The 19,857-nt window shown below is 40.9% G+C and overlaps 2 long non-coding RNA genes across 9 annotated transcripts in view; one reads left to right on the top strand and one right to left on the bottom strand.

Moving 5' to 3' along the window:
* LOC307225574 overlaps positions 1-19,857 on the top strand; it is a 196,414-nt gene that overhangs the window by 121,969 nt on the left and 54,588 nt on the right. The window lies entirely within an intron of this gene.
* The window catches only part of LOC307225577, a 251,855-nt gene continuing 239,106 nt past the window's right edge, over positions 7,109-19,857 (bottom strand). For both annotated transcript variants that reach the window (XR_013843085.1, XR_013843086.1), the window contains 2 exons: positions 12,762-12,933; positions 7,109-8,368 (listed from right to left, as the gene is read on the bottom strand). This is a non-coding gene — a long non-coding RNA (uncharacterized lncRNA). The remainder of the gene's footprint in view (positions 8,369-12,761; positions 12,934-19,857) is intronic.

The raw sequence follows: 19,857 nt of genomic DNA, 5'->3' as shown, positions 1-19,857 counted from the left end.
AGGTAAAGGTACCCCTGCCTGTACGGGCCAGTCGTGTCCAACTCTAGGGTTGTGCGCCCATCTCACTTAAGAGGCCGGGGGCCAGTGCTGTCCAGAGACACTTCCGGGTCACGTGGCTAGTGTGACAAAGCTGCATCTGGCGAGCCAGCGCAGCACACGGAAACGCCGTTTACCTTCCCGCTATAAAGCAGTCCCTATTTATCTACTTGCACCCGGGGGTGCTTTCGAACTGCTAGGTTGGCAGGCGCTGGGACTGAGCAACGGAAGCGCACTCCGCCGCGGGGATTCGAACCGCAGACCTTTCGATCGGCAAGTCCTAGGCACTGAGGTTTTACCCACAGCGCCACCTGCGTCCCTGTGACATAGCATACTGTTGTCTTATTTACAGCACATTATCTATGTGTTCACCTGTCTTGTGTGACCTTGTTTGAGGAAGTAATATAAGATGGAGAAATTTTATTTTATTTTTAAAATAAGTACTGTGGGGTATGGGTAAGGCACTGAACAGCACAGGAAAGTTGAAGTTTGGTTTGCGGATGAAGTTTTTTATATAAATCAGTAAATTATACCAGACTTTTGAAAATTCATCTCATCTCTAACTTGCACTTTGGTCTTTTAGCTAGCATACTAGTAACAAGCAATTCAAAGATAGCTGCAATGTGTTGCCTCCAGATATTGTTGGACTACAACTCCCATCATTCTTGATCATTGGCTAAGGCTAATGGTGGCTGATTCCAACATCATCTGGCTGGCATCCCATTGCCTTCCCCTCCTCTAGCTACACTCCCCTAAGAGAATTGCCAACATGTCTCTTCTCAAGAAATGAGAAAAGAAAAAAGGAACTTATCGACTGTAGATTCCAAATGTTGACATATAAATATTTTAAATACATAAAAATAAATAAGACCTATTTCTTGGAAAAATCATAGCTGTTTCCTAATTCTGCTAGATCTCTGAGGCTTTTGATACAATCGATCATAACATCCTTCTGGACCATCTAGAGGAGCTGGGAGCTGGGAGCACTGTTATACAATGGTTCCATTCCTTCCTCCTGGACCGTGTTCAGAAAGTGGTAGTGGAGGATGAGTGTTCAGACCCCTGGGCCCTCGCTTGTGGAGTGCCTCAGGGTTCCATCCTCTCCCCCATGCTTTTTAACATCTACATGAAGCCGCTGAGAGAGATCATCAGGAGGTTTAGGCTGGGTGTCCATCAATATGCAGATGATACCCAGCTCTACCTTTCTTTTAAATCGGAACCAGTGGAGGCAGTGAAGGTCCTGTGTGAGTGCCTGGAGGCGGTTGGAGGATGGATGGTGGCTAGACAGAGGGTGAAACAACAGTTGAGCTAACAATTCTGAAAACCCATCCACACAAAAGTCTATGACTGTATTAGTTGGTGAGGTTCTTGAACATGTTATGTCACTTCGATGAGCAAAGATATTCGCAAAAATAATTTGGATGGACAGGTCCAAATACATTAGCTGTAAATGTCCCTGCAGTACCACTGAGGCTTGCTCATAGCTCCACCTGTTGGAGAAGCAACTACTCTGCCTTAAGAGCAGGGGCGTGCAACTTGCAACATAAGGATGTGACACTCTGATTTGATTTTGTGGGGTGCTTAGCCTAGTTTCATGTAGGTGGCAAGGAGAGGAAAATAGGGAAAAGGGTGGCAGAAAAAGTGGGAGAATGGGGTGCTTCACACACTCTGGCCTTCCCACTTTTGGTTCTGGCCTCTCTGGCTTGTGGATCACTGGCTAGCTGCAAGCAGTTGGAGATAAAATCACCTAGCTCTGTGGGCCCAGTGTTATGAGATTATTTCCAGTTGATGTAGTCTGATGATGTGGGCAGAATAATTGCAGTCATTTGATCACTTGCCCCCTGGACTTGTTGGTTTAAGATAGTTTGAGTGGGGCGGCCATGTGGGGTTCTGAATGTAATGAATGCATTGTTGCATGATAATATGGTGCCTTAAAGAGGCTGTGGTGCATCTGCTCTTAAAAGCTCCAGTGCGATTTGTTTTGGCATACTGTTCACCTACCACACATACACATGGGTAGACACAAACACATGCATCTTTCTTACCTGATCCCAATTTTAAAAACCCCACAGAAACTTATATTTAGATTGCAATTTAATGTTAATTTAATTGCTTAAAAGCACACTGGTTTTTAGTTTCCCTTTTTAAGATTTGGATAGCATTTCAAAAAGTTCTGCTGTTCCTTTCCCAAAGTCATTTGGTATTTAAAATGCCTGCCTCTGTGAAGTATTTCTATCTAGGGTGAATAGGGCAAACCAGCTAAATTGATTCAGAGGTCAAAGGTTAATCTAGAGTTAACATTCTTTCATAATTGCATTCCACTTTCAACCGCCCCAAACAAAACCCCGAGCACACCCCAATTTAGCATATATATGTTTAATAAAAATGGACAGCCTGAGAGCCTTTTAGACCCGAAATGTATGTTCACATCAGGTTCGCTATTTCCCCCCCCCCTCCCTAAATGACAAAAACCAGATGACTCTCTGCATTGTAAGTTCATACTAGCCCTATTTGGTCCTTCATCCCCCCCTCCCCTTGTGATAACTTTCACATGAGAGAGAGAAAGTAGGGGCAGGTTAGCAAGCACCACCAATTCCAGCCCATCACATACCTCACCTTTGCAACCCTCCACAAATTGTAGAGTGCCTTTCTGAAGTGAAGACCCTTCGCCACTCATGAAGAGACAAGAGAGCAAAATTTGGCAATCATGTCTTTCACCAGAGAATCCCGAGAACTGTAGCTGGGTGAAGATTTTGAAAGTTCACTTCAAGATTACTCAAAGAGCTACAGTTCCCAGAATTCCCTGGGGAAGGGAAATCACTATTAAACTAATTTAAATCTATGTTGCAGATATGCTCTGAAAGATGCTGGAAACAGCAATAAAAGGAAAGCAACTGTTTGCGAAGGAAATGATCAGTAGCTGGGGATGTACTAAAAAGTTCAAAGTCTAACATCTTTGGCCTCTTCAGTACATTGCCTACTCACAGATTATTGTGTTGACAATAAAGAAAAGCAGCAGGTAAATGGAGGCTCCTTTCTGTTTGGTAACTTTGTCTCATTTGAGAGCCCTTCATTTCTGAATTAGCAGGGGGCATTACATACCTGAAGCTCTTATGCAGCCTTTCCCAACCTGATGCACTTCCGTTATTTGTTAGACTACAACTCCCATCATCCCTGACAATTGGCCATGCTGACTAGGGTTGATGGGTCTTGTAAGTCCAACAGCATCTGGTGAACACCAGGTTGGGGAAGGCTGCTCTAATGTCGAGAAGGTTGCTTATTAAATGCATGGGTGGGCTGCATCCAGTCTGCTAAGGCCTTCCTTTTCCCTCTTACCTTCAATGTCCAAGCATTCATAGTGGATCCCGTCAACATTACAGGTGAAGCATTGCCTGTCTCTAATCTATGGTGCTAATTAATTCATTTAATGAGTACTGATTTATAATAAAAGCAATAATGACTGCTCAATCCATTACTGCCATTATTATATATTAATGCACATTAAATTAATGAATGAAATCATACACATTCTATTACTTTTTAATAAGTAAATATATATTTGTTGTATAACAAAGGGTTCATTATGCTTTTCTATATAACCGTGGCTGATTGACTTGAAACAAACAGAATATAATATATCTCTACTCAAATTGTTTTGATAAAAGATGGTTAAGCTTTAAAATTTCCTCCAGTATTTTCCCTCTGAAACATCCAAAATCCCCTCTAGCGATTATAGTTTTTATCATTTCCCCATACATCATTTTTATAATCATTCCTATTGCTGATTGTATATGCCTGTATATGCCTCGGCACATTTTGCAGCTTTCACTACACCGTAGGCAAAATTCTTCTTTTATTGCTGCTATTTTTTTTCTGCTTTATGTGCCAGAAATATCCACCTGGAAAAGATAATGAATACTGAATATGATCATACTACTTGCACAGATTAAAATTGTATTAGGCAAAGAGAAATGTCAGCTAAGCAGGTTTCAGCTAATTTAGACAAAATGTGGATTTCTTGCCCCCTGAGCCTATGTTAGATTTCCAAAGTGTTCATTTTAACAAAAGGAAGTTCCTAGTGCTCATTGTTGTGGAAGAAAAGCCTAAAATATGCAGGGAACATGTCAAAAGTTATGAAATGACAAGAGCCCTTATAATCAACCATGACTAGAGCTGCTCTCTATGCTTTGGAGGGGGGAAGTATGCAGTGGGGAGCCTGCTGTACTTGTGTGGCCTCCATGCATGGTTTAGCACTCTTACCCTGTTGGGCTCAAAATCACATGGGGAATGTTCATGAGCAGGCCATTTAAAAATAAATTTTAACTGAGTGCCTGTAGTTCACCCACATTGTAGCCCCAAAGCGCTTCAGAGGTCCCCGTTTCAGTTCAGGGCACCTCAGACACATCCCACTTTGCCTTGGACAAGCCCAGAATCCCTCACTTTCATCAAATTTGGGATCCACCTGAATCTACTGCATATCCCTAGTAATAACAAAAAAAGTGATATAGTTTACTAAACACTGCTGATGTACTTAGAATACAGCTACTACGAGTGTTTGAAACAAGGCTCGTGAGTTCATTTCAAATGCTTTTTTGCATAATATACATAATATACAAAATGTATGTTTACATTTATCACAGTGTATTTCGTATTTGCAATATCTTGAAATGCCTTATTTTTTCACTTTCATAGTTAGTTTTAGTCTATTTTTTTATATACCACATTTCCCACAAGCACATCTGTGCTCAAGGTGCAGCCTAAATACAGTAGTACAGTAAGTAACCATGATACCTAATAAAAGTTACAGTATCACTGCAATGCAACACTAAAAAAATCAACAATTAAAAGTTCACTGGAAATATATAAAAATAAAGCTCAGGTAACAATATCTAATAACTTCATATCCAAAAGTGGCCCCAAAGCTGACAATATTGGCACCTTGAAACCCACCCACCAATCTGTAATACCTCAGTTCCAAAGGCCATTTACATTAGAATTCTCTGACATCCCTATTTACAGGTTGGGGGGGATTAAACAGACCACTAACATGTTCATTAGGCAAGTGTAGATGTAGAATTAAGAACCCCAGTTTCAGAATCAAGCCCTGGAATTTTCCAATCAAACACTGAAAATCAATAGAAGCATAGCATTGGAACAGTTCTAAACAGTATGTACATACAACTTGAGCTCTACACTTTCTTACTTTAAGGTATGGTTAGCATCACTTCCCAATGTGCCACTCTTCCATTTTCCCTACTCCAGTCACTCCCAGCACTGCAAAATTAGGAGGAAACATCCCTGTTCTAATTCTAAGAGTTAACCAAAATACTGATGCACAAAAAGCTTTTCAGTTCAAAAGTGATTTCAGAATTTCCAGCTTGTCTGCCAGGAAGACAGCATTGTATTGCAATTTGCAAATCCTGGACAAGTCCCCTAAACTGAGAAAAAGGTCAAGCTTCCATAAAGGACATGCCTTTTCCATTACTCAAGTGAGGTTTCAGTGACAGAGATAATTCCCAACTTTGTATCTTTATTCCCAGAAATGGATTCTCCACATATCTATATTTCCGGCGGAGCAGGCTGTTGTTTCGGCTACTCTACCTTTACCCCTCAGTTATCTTCTCTGCCTTAAGTGTTAGTGCTGCTGACAGTGACATTAATTTTATGGATTTCAGAAAGTCAATCTTTGCTTATTTATTGCACTCTGACTCTTTTCAAGGATCTCTCCAAACATCTTGATTTCTTCTATACTTCTGCTATGCTTGATCCTTTTTAAAACTTCAGTTTAGCTTTCCTGTGTTTGGAAAGCCAAATAGAGAAATAGTTATGGATCCCAAAGGAACTAGGCCTGACAATGTGAGTAGTCACATTGTCAGGCCTAGTTCCTTTGGGATCCATAACTATTTCTCTATTTGGCTTTCCAAACACAGGAAAGCTCAGATTATTTTCTGGTCATCAAATGGACCAAATTTCACCTCATTCAGCCATCCTTAATTTCTCATTCTTATTTTAAAGGTCTACCTTAGGTTAGATGTCTAAATATTACTTATAAAGCAGCTTGGGATAGAGACAGGAGCAGCTATTGTGGCAGTGGCAGTGCAGAGTTGGCCTCTGGCAGCTCCACTACTACCATTTACCAGAACTGCCGTGAAACCAATCAGGTGCACTTGTGCTACCCAAACCTTGCTATTGCCCTTCCTCAGCCCCACACTTTCCTGGTAAGCATCCACTGCTAGAATACCAGCTCTGCAGCTGTGCCATGCCATTTTGGCTGCTCCTGGATAGAAATCTGAATGTTCAAGTGTCTGGGAAGAAATGGTCTATGTAGCAACATTAAAAACTCTTCAGTCTCTTCTGTTCCATAAGATTGTTTTCTGAGATATGAGCTTTGGTAGATCAAATGAAATATCAGAGCCAAATTGGTTTATGAGCTGGGAAAGCACTGCAATTAGTGCAGGTTTTTATGTCTTTAGTGGAGTTGTAATACGATACAAAGATACTGGAAACAAGTTCTGGAGGTAAATGATCAAGGACCAGGGGGCCACAGTTATTTTGGATCATAAAATTGTTTTGCTTAATAGCTTGGATAATTCTCTACACATTTCTGTAAGACTTTTGGCTCTGAATCTGTCTGTAGTGGCCAAAAAAAAAAAAAGGTTCTATCCTGGAAAGCTCCAAAAATGTAATCAAAGCCCTAGAAACTAGAGAAATTGATGGCTGATACTGTTCAAAAGAGAAATGCTTCAATATTATTAGGAGTTAAGTGAGCATCTTTACTGTAATGTCATTGTTGATTTCATTCTATTGGATTAAAATTTGTTTCTGTAGAAACCTTGTTTTATTTATTTATGTTATTTGACACCTATTTTCCCTGTATTCAAACAGATGTATGTGTGCACATGTATACAAAAGCAAACAGACACGTACCGTATTTTTCGCTCCATAAGGCGCACCGGACCATAAGGCGCATCTAGTTTTTAGAGGGGGAAATCAAGGGGGGGGGGGGGAATCTTGTCCGCTTCTCCCAGAGCTTCTGGGGCTGCCAGGGGAATCCATCCCGCTTGCTGTCTTGGCTTCTTCTTTAGCCGCACACAACCTCTCCAGCCAGGAGAGGCTGTGCGTGGCTAAAGAAGCCATAGCCGTGCGCAGTCTCTCCCGGCTGGAGGGGCTGCACGCAGCTATGGCAATACCCCCACCTCCCGCAAAAGCCCACAGGAACTGCGCACCCTTTAAGGAGTGCACGGCTCTTGCGGGCTTTTCTACGAGGAGGGAGAAGGGACTGACTGGCCGCGTCAGTCCCTTCTCCCTCCTGGGGAAAAGCCCGAAAGAGCCGCGCGGAGCTTGTGTGCGGCTCTTGGGGGCTTTTCCTGCCTGCCTCCCCCCTGCATTCACTCCATAAGACGCACACACATTTCCCCTTACTTTTTAGGAGGGAAAAAGTGTGTCTTATGGAGCGAAAAATACGGTATTTTTGACAAAGATGGAGATAAGCTGGCAATGGGAAATGTTGATGGCTTACCAAAGGGGGCCTTGCAGCACAATCCTGTACATATCTGTTTTGAAATGAGGTGTACCCTTTTCAATAAGGCTTACTCTCAAAGTGTGGATATTACTGCAGCCTTAAAGACGGAGAGCCCTTAATGTCCTAGTTCAGCTTAATCAGGCAGACTTTTATTATGGAGGGGGAAACAGTAAGGCACAGATGTTTGCAATACATTTTTAAAGAATTAATATATGGAATTAGACAAAGTATATAGCTTAATATCTTTTCACAAAAGCACTTTCTTGGGATTGAGTTCTAGAGTGACAGGCAAATGAAGTGAACTGTGAAGTTCTAAATGGCAGCAAAAAGCAGTTGGCTGCTAACTTTGGAGATTCAACTCATCATTCGGAAAAACTTTGACAGTAAGAGCAGTTCAGCAGTGGAGCAGATTCCCATGAGAGGTGGTAGAGCAATGGTTGGATGGCCACCTGTCACGGATGCTTCAGCTAAGATGTCTGCATTACCGGGGGTTGGACTAGATGACAGTTGGGTGCCCTCCAACTCTATGATTCTTTCAGTATTTGCTCCAAACAGGCTTATGAGAGAACTTCAGGTGATGAATGCAATTTTGTGTAGTTTTATTAGGTGCTTAGAAGTAGAACACCAAAGAGTTGAAAGCATGTTATATCAGCTTTGTCAAAGTATTGTTATTATATTAAAGCATCATGCCTGGTCTGTATCATTCTCCATCCTCCTCGTGTTCTTCTAACACAGACAAGTAAAAATATTTCCAGGAAATCTTAGCTGAGAAGGCTTTTGCGAAACAGTCTGTCTCTTCTAGTTGATGCTCTACAAGTAAAAAGTAAGTGATATCAACAAGGACAGATGATGGAAATAATCCAGAAGAATGTTAGACACACCTAAGTCCCACTGAAACAAAGTGTTAAGTCCCTTTGACATATTGATTTCAGTTTGACTTGACTTCCTCACTTTTAAATAGGAACCAGTGAAGGCAGTGAAGGTCCTGTGTGAGTGTCTGCAGGCGGTTGGAAGATGGATAGCAGCTAACAGATTGAGGCTAAATCCTGACAAGACAGAAGTACTGTTTTGTGGGGACAGGAGGCGGGTGGGTGTGGGGGACTCCCTGGTCTTGGAACGAGGTAAACATGCCTCTGAAAACACAGGTGCGCAGCCTGGGAGTTATTTTGGACTCACAGCTGTCCATGGAGGCACAGGTCAGTTCTGTGTCCAGGGCAGCTATCTACCAGCTCCATCTGATACGCAGGCTGAGACCCTACCTGCCTGTGGACTGTCTCGCCAGAGTGGTGCATGCTCTAGTTATCTCCCGCTTGGACTACAGCAATGCACTCTACGTGGGAGTTAGAATCATAGAATCATAGAATCATAGAGTTGGAAGAGACCACAAGGGCCATCGAGTCCAACCCCCTGCCAAGCAGGAAACACCATCAGAGCACTCCTGACATATGGTTGTCAAGCCTCTGCTTAAAGACCTCCAAAGAAGGAGACTCCACCACACACCTTGGCAGCAAATTCCACTGTCGAACAGCTCTTACTGTCAGGAAGTTCTTCCTAATGTTTAGGTGGAATCTTTTTTCTTGTAGTTTGGAACCATTGCTCCATGTCCGCTTCTCTGGAGCAGCAGAAAACAACCTTTCTCCTCCTCTATGTGACATCCTTTTATATATTTGAACATGGCTATCATATCACCCCTTAACCTCCTCTTCTCCAGGCTAAACATGCCCAGCTCCCTTAGCCGTTCCTCATAAGGCATCGTTTCCAGGCCTTTGACCATTTTGGTTGCCCTCCTCTGGACACGTTCCAGTTTGTCAGTGTCCTTCTTGAACTGTGGTGCCCAGAACTGGACACAGTACTCCAAGTGAGCTCTGACCAGAGCAGAATACAGTGGCACTATTACTTCCCTTGATCTAGATGCAATACTCCTATTGATGCAGCCCAGAATTGCATTGGCTTTTTTAGCTGCCGCGTCACACTGTTGGCTCATGTCAAGTTTGTGGTCAACCAAGACTCCTAGATCCTTTTCACATGTACTGCTCTCAAGCCAGGTGTCACCCATCTTGTATTTGTGCCTCTCATTTTTTTTGCCCAAGTGCAATACTTTACATTTCTCCCTGTTAAAATTCATCTTGTTTGTTTTGGCCCAGTTCTCTAATCTGTCAAGGTCGTTTTGAAGTGTGATCCTGTCCTCTGGGGTGTTAGCCACCCCTCCCAGTTTGGTGTCATCTGCAAATTTGATCAGGATGCCCTTGAGTCCATCATCCAAGTCGTTGATAAAGATGTTGAATAAGACTGGGCCCAAGACAGAACCCTGTGGCACCCCACTAGTCACTCTTCTCCAGGATGAAGAGGAACCATTGATGAGCACCCTTTGGGTTTGGTCAGTCAGCCAGTTACAAATCCACTGAGTGGTAGCATAGTCAAGACCGCATTTTACCAGCTGCTTTACAAGAATATCATGGGGCACCTTGTCAAATGCCTTGCTGAAATCAAGGTAGGCTACATCCACTGCGTTCCCTTCATCTACCAGGCTTGTAATTCTGTCAAAAAACGAGATCAGGTTAGTCTGACACGACTTATTTTTCAGAAATCCATGCTGACTATTGGTGATCACAGTATTCCTTTCTAGGTGCTCACAAACTGTTTGCCTAATGATCTGCTCCAGAATCTTCCCTGTTATTGATGTCAGACTGACTGTTAGACTGCTGCAAGAGCGGAGCTGCAAGAAGGAGATGCCATAGTCTTAAAAATGACACACAAATATGTATAACACATTTATTAAAATAAATACCAGATACTAGTAAAAATTCTTTTCATATGTGTGTATGCAGGGAAGGAGGCAACAGGATTCTAACATGTGAACAGAGCCCATGTATGTACAAATGATATGTGCGTGGGATCTTTGCGCTTGATTGAGAACCCATCCAAAGTCAGGGTCCCTGATTATGCAAGCATTTGTACACTTGTGGGCTCTGCTCAGACCTGGAGGACAAAGGCAGATTCAGAAGATGCAATCGCCCTCCATATGTGGGGTTGTTGTATGAACAATACTGATTGAATGTGACCAAATCACTACTACTTGACCAAGACTATAGATTTGACCAGATTGTTTGCATACAGTAAGTCACCACGAGTTGGTTTGAGTGGCTTTTTGGCAAAAGTGGAAGTGGAACACGTCAATTGATATGGGATTATGCTTTATCTTTATTTGCATTTAGCTCTTAATTTGAGTAAGGAATTGGAACACACACCTGGCTTTGTTTTCGTCATGTTCTGTTATCTCTTACTCAGTCTCTCTTTTTTTCTTTTGTGTCATAATGTAAGACTATTTCTCCTCTCCCGACACATCAGCTATAATGGACCATTGTCTGCAATTGACAAACTCCAGCCTATGAAAACTTATGCTGCAATAAATTAGTTGATGTTTTAAGAGCTTTATACTGTTTTAAGAGCTTTATCTTTTATTGTTCTGTGACATTATTGTTCTGTGACATCATGGCTGTTCAGCCAATGCCTAACACTTGAAGACTACAGCTGATTTTAGGCTACATCTGAAAGCAAAACATTTGCAAGTGTTTTGTTTTGTTTTTTAAAAAAACACACAAATAGGCTCCACAGGAAAATGAGGTTTTCTCAGATATTTGCCATGGATGCAACAATATTTGCAATTCTTTGGGGAAATTCACCATTGAGCAAATCCCTGCAAACTTACCGTACATTACATAAATATAAAGGTAAAGGTAAAGGGACCCCTGACCATTAGGTCCAGTCGTGACCGACTCTGGGGTTGCGGCGCTCATCTCGCTTTATTGGCTGAGGAAGCTGGCATACAGCTTCCGGGTCATGTGGCCAGCATGACTAAGCCGCTTCTGGCGAACCAGAGCAGCGCACGGAAACGCCGTTTACCTTCCCGCCTATTTATCTACTTTCACTTTGACGTGCTTTCGAACTGCTAGGTTGGCAGAAGCAGGGACCGAGCAACAGGAGCTCACCCCGTCGCGGGGATTCGACCTTCTGATCGGCAAGTCCTAGGCTCTGTGGTTTAACCCACAGCACCACCTATGTCCCTGCTACATAAATATATCCAATGTCAAATCTGCCAATTTGCCACCTGTTCATACGTATTTCTGATTTGCAACTGAAAACTTTCCATATTTATGGAAGTTAATAATTTACATAATTTTATCAAAAGGAGTATTACTGATCTTGTACATGGGCTCATTTATTTTTGTCAGTATTATTATTAGTTCATCTTTCCAGCATCATGGCTTCTATTCCTGCACCAATTATGTTTATTCTGCAAACAGCTATTTGACAGAATTTGATAGTTACTAACTTTAGTTCTTCTTTTCTTCTCCAAGAAGGAGTGCTGCTGCCCGAAAGAACTATTTGGAATGGATTTCTCCTCCTTGCAGGAATGGAACAATCTTAAGTTTTATATTATTTTACATGACCACCTTCTGCCAATTCCTTTTCCAACTGCACTACAATAGATGGAAGGAGATTCTATTTTCCTTCTCTCAACTAAAACAAGCCTCTTACATACCAGTGTGGAGTTGCTCAGATTTCTACAAGTTAGTTTCCAGATACACATCCACCTAGTTAAGCTTTCAAATGGTACCTTTGATTCCAATACAATTAAGTTTGATAAGATTAATTAGATTTTGTTTAGCATCATGAGATGGAACTTTCCACCTTTATCCTTAGTGACAAGCTGCTGGTATGGAGAAATCTGATTCCATTTGCATTAAAAGGCAAACTTTCCACTTTGCACTTTATAAAACAATACATGAACTGAAACACACATGTCTGAATTTTGAAATGCAGTTCTTCAGCCAAGTCATGTGTACAGAAAAGTATACAGTAGGGTAAAGTGTGCATTTAAAAAAATGATAAATTAGTGAAAATATCATAGGAAAAATGCATTGTATTAGAAGAACCCTTGGGGAAAGTATGTTGGGCAAAATTCCCTGGAAAATTGTGTATATTAGGATAAATTCCCACAAAAATGCTGATGAATTTTCAGGTGGGAGGACTAAATTTAAGATTGGGAAAGTAAGAAACTTGTCACCAACTAGAGGTGCTCCCTCTCTGCCAGTGGATCAGCATGTCCACCAATTCCATGGGCCCAAGGAAGCAACAGGATTGCTCTCATGATGTAGCAAAGTCAGTTAAAAACATAGTCATTAAGGGAAATCTTTCTTACCTTTGCTTTGTTCAAAGGATGAACATGTCGCTCTTAACCAATTCAGTTGCTTTAGGTGGGGCATGATCTAGCCAAAACTAAGCAATTTGAAGTTCTGTTGATGAAACATGTACTTAAAGCTCTGCCACTGAAATTAATAAGACTTCAAAGTGTATTTGCATGTCGTATATACCTGAAACAAAGAGTTGGAAAATTTCAGAAGAAATGGGGGAATGAATATCTTATGAAAACAAAAGGACACCACCCAGGGGTAGATTTTTGATTTTGTTTTGTTTGTGTAGGAGCAAGCCGGAGTAATAAATCAAGTAAAATTGAGTATTAAGTTATTCAAGTTGGCTCAATTTAAACCACTGGAAATGTGATCATACATTTGAGCAATGATAGCAAATAGGCTTGTACATGTTCTTTCCTTCTGCATGTTAGGACTTTGAATATTTGGCTAATGCTTTATCATGGCTGAAGTTGAAAGAGACTAGGTATGTGTGTGAAAGCATAGAGGGGTTTACAAAATGTTTCTACAGGCACATGAAGAGGAAATCCAACACTTTTAGTAGGAAATGTTATCTTAGGTAGGTTCAAACCATATAGTCTTGCCCAAGGTTAAATCTTGCAACGTTTCCACTAAGCCATTCAAATATCTTTTTATAAATAATTAAACCACTCTTTTAATACTAATCTGCTGCAATATTCATTTCTTGAAGTGTTGAAAATACAACATCTTTCCCATATGAAAACATAGGCTTAAGACTTTCAACCAAGGAGATATTCTCACACAAAAAGCCCCTCTGAGCATCCTTTGTTCTATTTGTGTGGAAGTTTGGATTTTATGAATGCAAGATGGCAAGTCAGGCTTTTAGATATACAGTGCAGTCACAACACACATTCACTTTACTTGCACAAATTCAATTATACATGCTTGGCTCAACTGGTGGCAGTGGCCTTCCCAGTGATGGTTGCAGCAGAGGTCCTCTGCACAGGGCTTCCCTCACTTCCAGCAGGCAGTTTTTGGCTATGCATGATTTTGTGTTTGTGCGTTGCCTCTGGAAAGTACCATATTTTTCCATGTATAACACAAGATGACACCTATTTTTTGAGACTCCAAATTAAGAAATGGTGGGAGATTGCCCAGAGTTTTAAGCTTTTATTGAGGGGGATTGCTGATAGCTGTTGAGCTTTTTTGGGAGGGGGGGGGATTGCAGAAAATCACTCCCTGCCTGACCAACACTGCCTATCACAACAAATCGTCTGCCAGCAGCAGTTGCCACAGCCACCAATCACACGCCCAATTGCCGCAGCAGCAACCAATCAACAGCAGGCCTTGCCGCATCCACCAATCACCTGCCCAATCGCCACTGACGATCTTCTGCTCGCAGGTGCAACCAATCACATGTTCCCCCTCTGAACTATCCATGTATAAGACGACCCCCAATTTCTATCATTTTGTTATAATAGAAAAACATTGTCTAATACACAGAAAACTACAGTAAAACTCACATGAGTTGTGACTGTACTGTGACAGCCCTGCCTTGCTTAGCTGGAACAAGATAATACCTGCAACATGTCTCAGGGCCGACTCAGGATTTTGATATGGTTGCCAAACATTATTATTTCTAGTTGTACACCTAGGAACACAGCCTTATACCTGTTCAGATTATTTGCCATCAAGGCCAGTACTGTCTAATTCAACCCACAGCATGTCTCTAGGATCTCAAGCAGAGGTCATTCCCATCAGCTTCTTTTATCCATTTCCATCACCTATCATACCCTTTTAACTGAAGTTGCCAGGGACTGAGTCGGGGACATTTTGCATGCAAACCATGTGTTTTAACCATTGGAGAATGGTCCTTCATTCTGGCATGATATATATCTCACCTGAAATAATGTGCAGAGTGGAGTGCAATAATCCTTTGGATTTCACACTTCTCCAATTTTCGCGATGCAGTTCTCAGCTCAAATAATGGACATGCTTAAAAACAAATATTGTAGAAGGTTGCTCTCTGAGCTCAAATACATGTTTAAATATATAGATTTCTTTTTTTAAAATCACCAATTGATGCAGAAATGTGACATAAAAACATATGAAGCTGACACAGACTGGAAAAAGAATCACCCATCCACCCTTTCCTTCTAAAATCAGAAAAGGAAGGTGATGTCTTATCCTTTGCTTTGATCTCAAAACCAGGAATTCAGATCTATATTGCCTCCATCCACAGAGATACCATTGTATTATTGTGGTTAACAGTCACTGACAGACAGATCTATTTCCTATGAATTTCTTAGATCCACTTTCTAAGTTACCTAGGCTTGTGGGCATCATCACGTCATACACAAGTAAACCCTATAACTGAATACGTGGTGAATTTGCCGGTTCTTGTTCTCCATGAAATTCTAGTGTGCTTTGCAAATTCAGACTCATAGGTTCTGCCCCATGCAGAGGCTGGCCAATAAATGCTCTCATCATACTCCCCAGGTGCCTTTCCCCAAATAAGATAACTTGATTATGTGTGTGTGATGTAATTTGGCAAGCCCCAGAGAAAATATATATCCTTTTAGGCAATCCAAATTGACTTTGCAACTTAGAAGCATTTATGTTCCTCCCTCCTCACTAATATAGAAAGTGACAATGGAAATTTGAAGAAACAATCCTTCTCACTATTACAAATGTACACATGGTGCAAATTATGGTTTATATACCTAAGCCATTAAACATACTTTCTTGGTATACTTTACCCAGTACAGCTGGGTGTGCCACAAATGGTTTACAAACATGTTATGCACCAATGAGTATATAACTAAACTATGTAGATATTATAAACATTTCCATTTTCGTCTAGCAGGTTTTTTCCTTAATTGAGCTAAATTGATTAAGACTTATCAGTTTAATAAACAGATAACCCTGCCAACTTCTGTCTTTCCTTCCCAGCCCTTTGTTTACAGCACTTCACTGCATATTACAGTCAGATCAGATTTATTTATATGGCGATAGACACATTGTAACTGGAGTAACAGGCCCCAAATAAAAGAGTATTACACGTACCAAGAAGCATAATACAAACAAGACATACAAAACCTTCTATCCATCCAAAACCCACTCTGAGATCAGAACTCCTATCTTGATAGCCAAACTTAAAAAAAGGATACCCTCTTGACCTCTCCCTTCATACAGAATTCCAACATAATGCTGATCTGGCTACCAGGTAAATGCTTTTCAAAAGGGCAAAGATCTAATCCTTCCTAATGCCATTATATTATATGCAATAAACAAAGGGATTCCTACCAGATCTCGTCACAAGAGGCATGCTCTTTCTTCCAATGGGGTCTGGCTAAATCAACCCCCCATTAATGCTCCTGGCAGGAGATTAGGGTGCACCAGTATAAATGCTCTTCACAATTTAGGGAAGGTAAGAGAGTTTAGATACTTGTTGATCTGAAAAGATTTCCTGTCATCCAAACACAAATATATTGGGGAACAAGTTCCGAAAGAAGGGGCCTTCAACTAACCCCTGAAAATCCATATCCTTAACTTGTTGTGTGCCCAGTGCAATCCCCAGCCCAGTATAGCTGAAGGAGAGTCTCCACCCCCATCGTTCTGCCCAGACACTGAGGTTCAGCGCCAAGGGCCTTCTGGCAGTTCCCTCACTGCAAGAAGCAAAGCTACAGGGAACCAGGCAGAGGGCCTTCTCAGTAGTGGCACCCGCCCTATGGAAACCCTTCCATCAGATGTCAAGGAAATAAACAACTATCTGACATTTAGAAGACATCTTAAGGCAGCGCTGTTTAGGGAAGTTTTTAATGACTGATGTTTTGATGTATTTTTAATCTTTTGTTGGAAGCCGCCCAGAGTGGCTGGGGAAACCCAGCCAGATGTGCAGAGTATAAGTAATAAATTATTATTATTATTATTATTATTATTATTATTATTATTATTATCATCATCATCATCATCATCACCACCACCACCACCACCACCACCATCATCATTATATTACACCTCTACATTACGCACTCACCCAGAGCACACCTTCCAGGTGCATCGCCCAACCCCACCTAGTCCTCAGGTTTTCATTCCACATTCATTCCCCCTCATTAACAGCCGCCATTTTCAAATGATTGTTATAGTGTATTGGTTCCAAAAACTGCAGAAGGTCAGCCGTGCAACTGATATCATCTATCTTGTTTTCTGATACATCCTGTAAAAACCTTTAAGGGGCTGGCCTAAACATCATAGCTTGTTTCATGGAGGGTTGAAGTGTGAGGGGGACTTTGAATATTTGGCATTTTTTTTATCCCCTAAATTCAAGGAGAGGAAATTTGTGTGAATGGAGCTCCATTCACAGAAGGCCCTTCCATTCACTCAGTTTTGAGTGATTCGTGTCGCCATGAAAAGTGCCTTCATACATCCCTAAAGAAAGCAAAATATATCTCCCTGAAAAGATGCTAGTGCCCTCTTCAGTTTTCTAAACAGTCTAAACATGATGTGATCCTGGCTCTCACTGATTTATGAGGTGTTCTGACTGAGAAGATTTCCTTTGTGGATCCCTGCATGTCAATATGTTTACTGAAATGAAATAGCACAGACTCATTTAGTGAAATCTAGAAATTATGTCCACTAAAATGAAATGCTTGCCAAACTGTTTAATGAAATATTATGAGGAGTTTTAAATAAGTAAGAAAAAAAGGTATATTCCACACACTCAGACTATCTGATTTTAAGTCACTTCCAGTATTGGTCTCGGTCCAGTATATCTGAAGGAGCGTCTCCTCCCCCATCGTTCTGCCCGGACACTGAGGTCCAGCTCCGAGGGCCTTCTGGCGGTTCCCTCACTGCGAGAGGCCATGTTACAGGGAACCAGGCAGAGGGCCTTCTCGGTAGTGGCGCCCACCCTGTGGAATCCCCTCCCATCAGATGTCAAAGCGATAAACAACTACCTGACATTCAGAAGACATCTGAAGGCAGCCCTGTTCAGGGAAGTTTTTAATATGTGACATTTTAGTGTATTTTTCATCTTTGTTGGAAGCCGCCCAGAGTGGCTGGGGAAACCCAGCCAGGTGGGCGGGGTACAAATAATAATAATAATAATAATAATAATAATAATAATAATAATAATAATAATTATTATTATTATTATTATTATTATTATTATAAATGAAGTCTATTTTGAGAGGGAAATTTTGGGAGTGGTTTAACAATCAGTCCCTCTTCAAAGGGAACTTTGGGAAGTCTTAACTCTATGAGAAAATTAGAGGGCTCAGAACTCTTAACAAACTACAGCTCCCAGAATTCTCTGTGAGAAGCGATGGCTGATTGAAGTGTTATCACAATGCTTTAAAAATATGATGTGTGCAGCCCATGTTTAACAACAGCCATCAAACCCTGCACTAGCGTGCTTGTTGACAAAATATAAGCTCAGTCATCCCACTGATACTTGTCAAAATGGACTTGAATAAAACTATTTAAAATATTCATAGTTCATTATGCTTTTGTTTTTAGAATAGCTTCTGAAGTGATATCCTGCAATCATATGGTTGGTGTTCTTACATTCGCATAAACTAAACCGTGACTAGCTTTGTTAACTACTATATAAAGGCCAACGTTATTGGGGATGTTTTCTTGGAGTAATTGTTACAAAATAGGCAAAGTAGCAATTAAAAACCGATGGCTGTTCAAGACCTAAGGGCCAAAAATCATGTAACAATAAATGGGTCGCCATACCAAGTAAATATAAACTGCTCCATGAGAAGCCTAGACTGTTAGGCCCCATTCTCTAGCAGTTTAGGCTGAAGTTCTTCCATTTTCTTAAAAACTCCCAGGAACTTCAACAGAGATAAACTAAATAAATCCAAGCACTCCAAGTTTATCTGTCTGCTAAAACAAGCTCTTTTAGTCAAGTACATTTACTAAGCAGATACAGGCATGTCCTTTCTCATGTTCATGTTGCTTTTTTAAAAAAAAGACTCTCCTATTACCTATATGAGAAAATGGAGGAGGTGATTCAATAAATTCAGCAGGCACAAAGGGGTTTAGAAAGAAATCAAGTACTGCCTGCCATCTAGTGTTCTGACAGAGGATGTGAATACAGATTCTTAGTGGGGGAGTTGAGGGGGTGGAAGCGCATGGCCTTTTTGAAAACAGCATATTCCCTTGAAGAATTTAGGAATTATGAACATATGAACCATCCTTATACTGAGAACAGCAGTGTGTGTGTGTGTGTGTGTGTGTGTGTGTGTGTGTGTGTGTAGACACACACACAAACATTATACATATAAAAATATTACATATGCAAAGTATGTGTGCTATGCCCGAGCAAAGTATCCATGCAACAAATGAACCCTTCTTTTAATGATACCACATTTGTTTCCATTTTATGCAAAATGATGTTAATAAAATATACATTTAGAAGAACCTCAGGTGGGAGCGTTTTGACAGTGGATGCAAGACCAACCTTGGCTTCTATATTGCATGTGCAACTACTATTTGTAATCTTTCAGCCTGTGTACAGCAATATATTTTGTATGTTTTAGCCTCTTCCACTGTGTAGCTGGGATCATAATGGTTTCAATGGGGCAACCTACAAAACAGTAATCGTGTGCAGTAGTTTATAGTACTGAGTATTCAAAACTGAGGGAGCAATGGTGACACCAAGTGGCCAGAAAGACTGTGTACTTAATCAAAAACAGTTATGTTCTGCTCAGTGTAAAAATGATTTAAAATATTATCAGTGTTATACCATAGATAAAAATAAATAGGATAACAGTGCATTTAAATTGTGCAGCTTAACATTTCTAGATAAGAGGACTAGGGAACATGTGTGCCTTAGTGTAAAAAAACTTTCCCCCCCAGCTTTAAAAGGCAGTATATATTTCTGTGTATCTCCCTCCCCCCTGGTTTCTTGGCATGTGCTACTCTATTAAAAGCCTAACTAATCTGTTTGTTAATATTATGCCTATGTACATTTTAAAGGCTCCTACAGGAAATCAATATGGTGATATTTAAGAATTGTCGTGTTTCTTTTTATGTGCAGGAATGAGTGGAAGGTAGGCTATGATTGATTGGAAGATTTTGAGACAGAGTGATTTGTAATCAATTACCAAGAAT

The sequence above is a fragment of the Podarcis cretensis genome (assembly GCF_951804945.1).
Source record: "Podarcis cretensis genome assembly, chromosome: 10".
NCBI classification, from domain to species: domain Eukaryota; kingdom Metazoa; phylum Chordata; class Lepidosauria; order Squamata; family Lacertidae; genus Podarcis; species Podarcis cretensis.
Note: the sequence above shows the minus strand (reverse complement) of the source record. Positions and strands in the feature narration are given on the sequence as shown.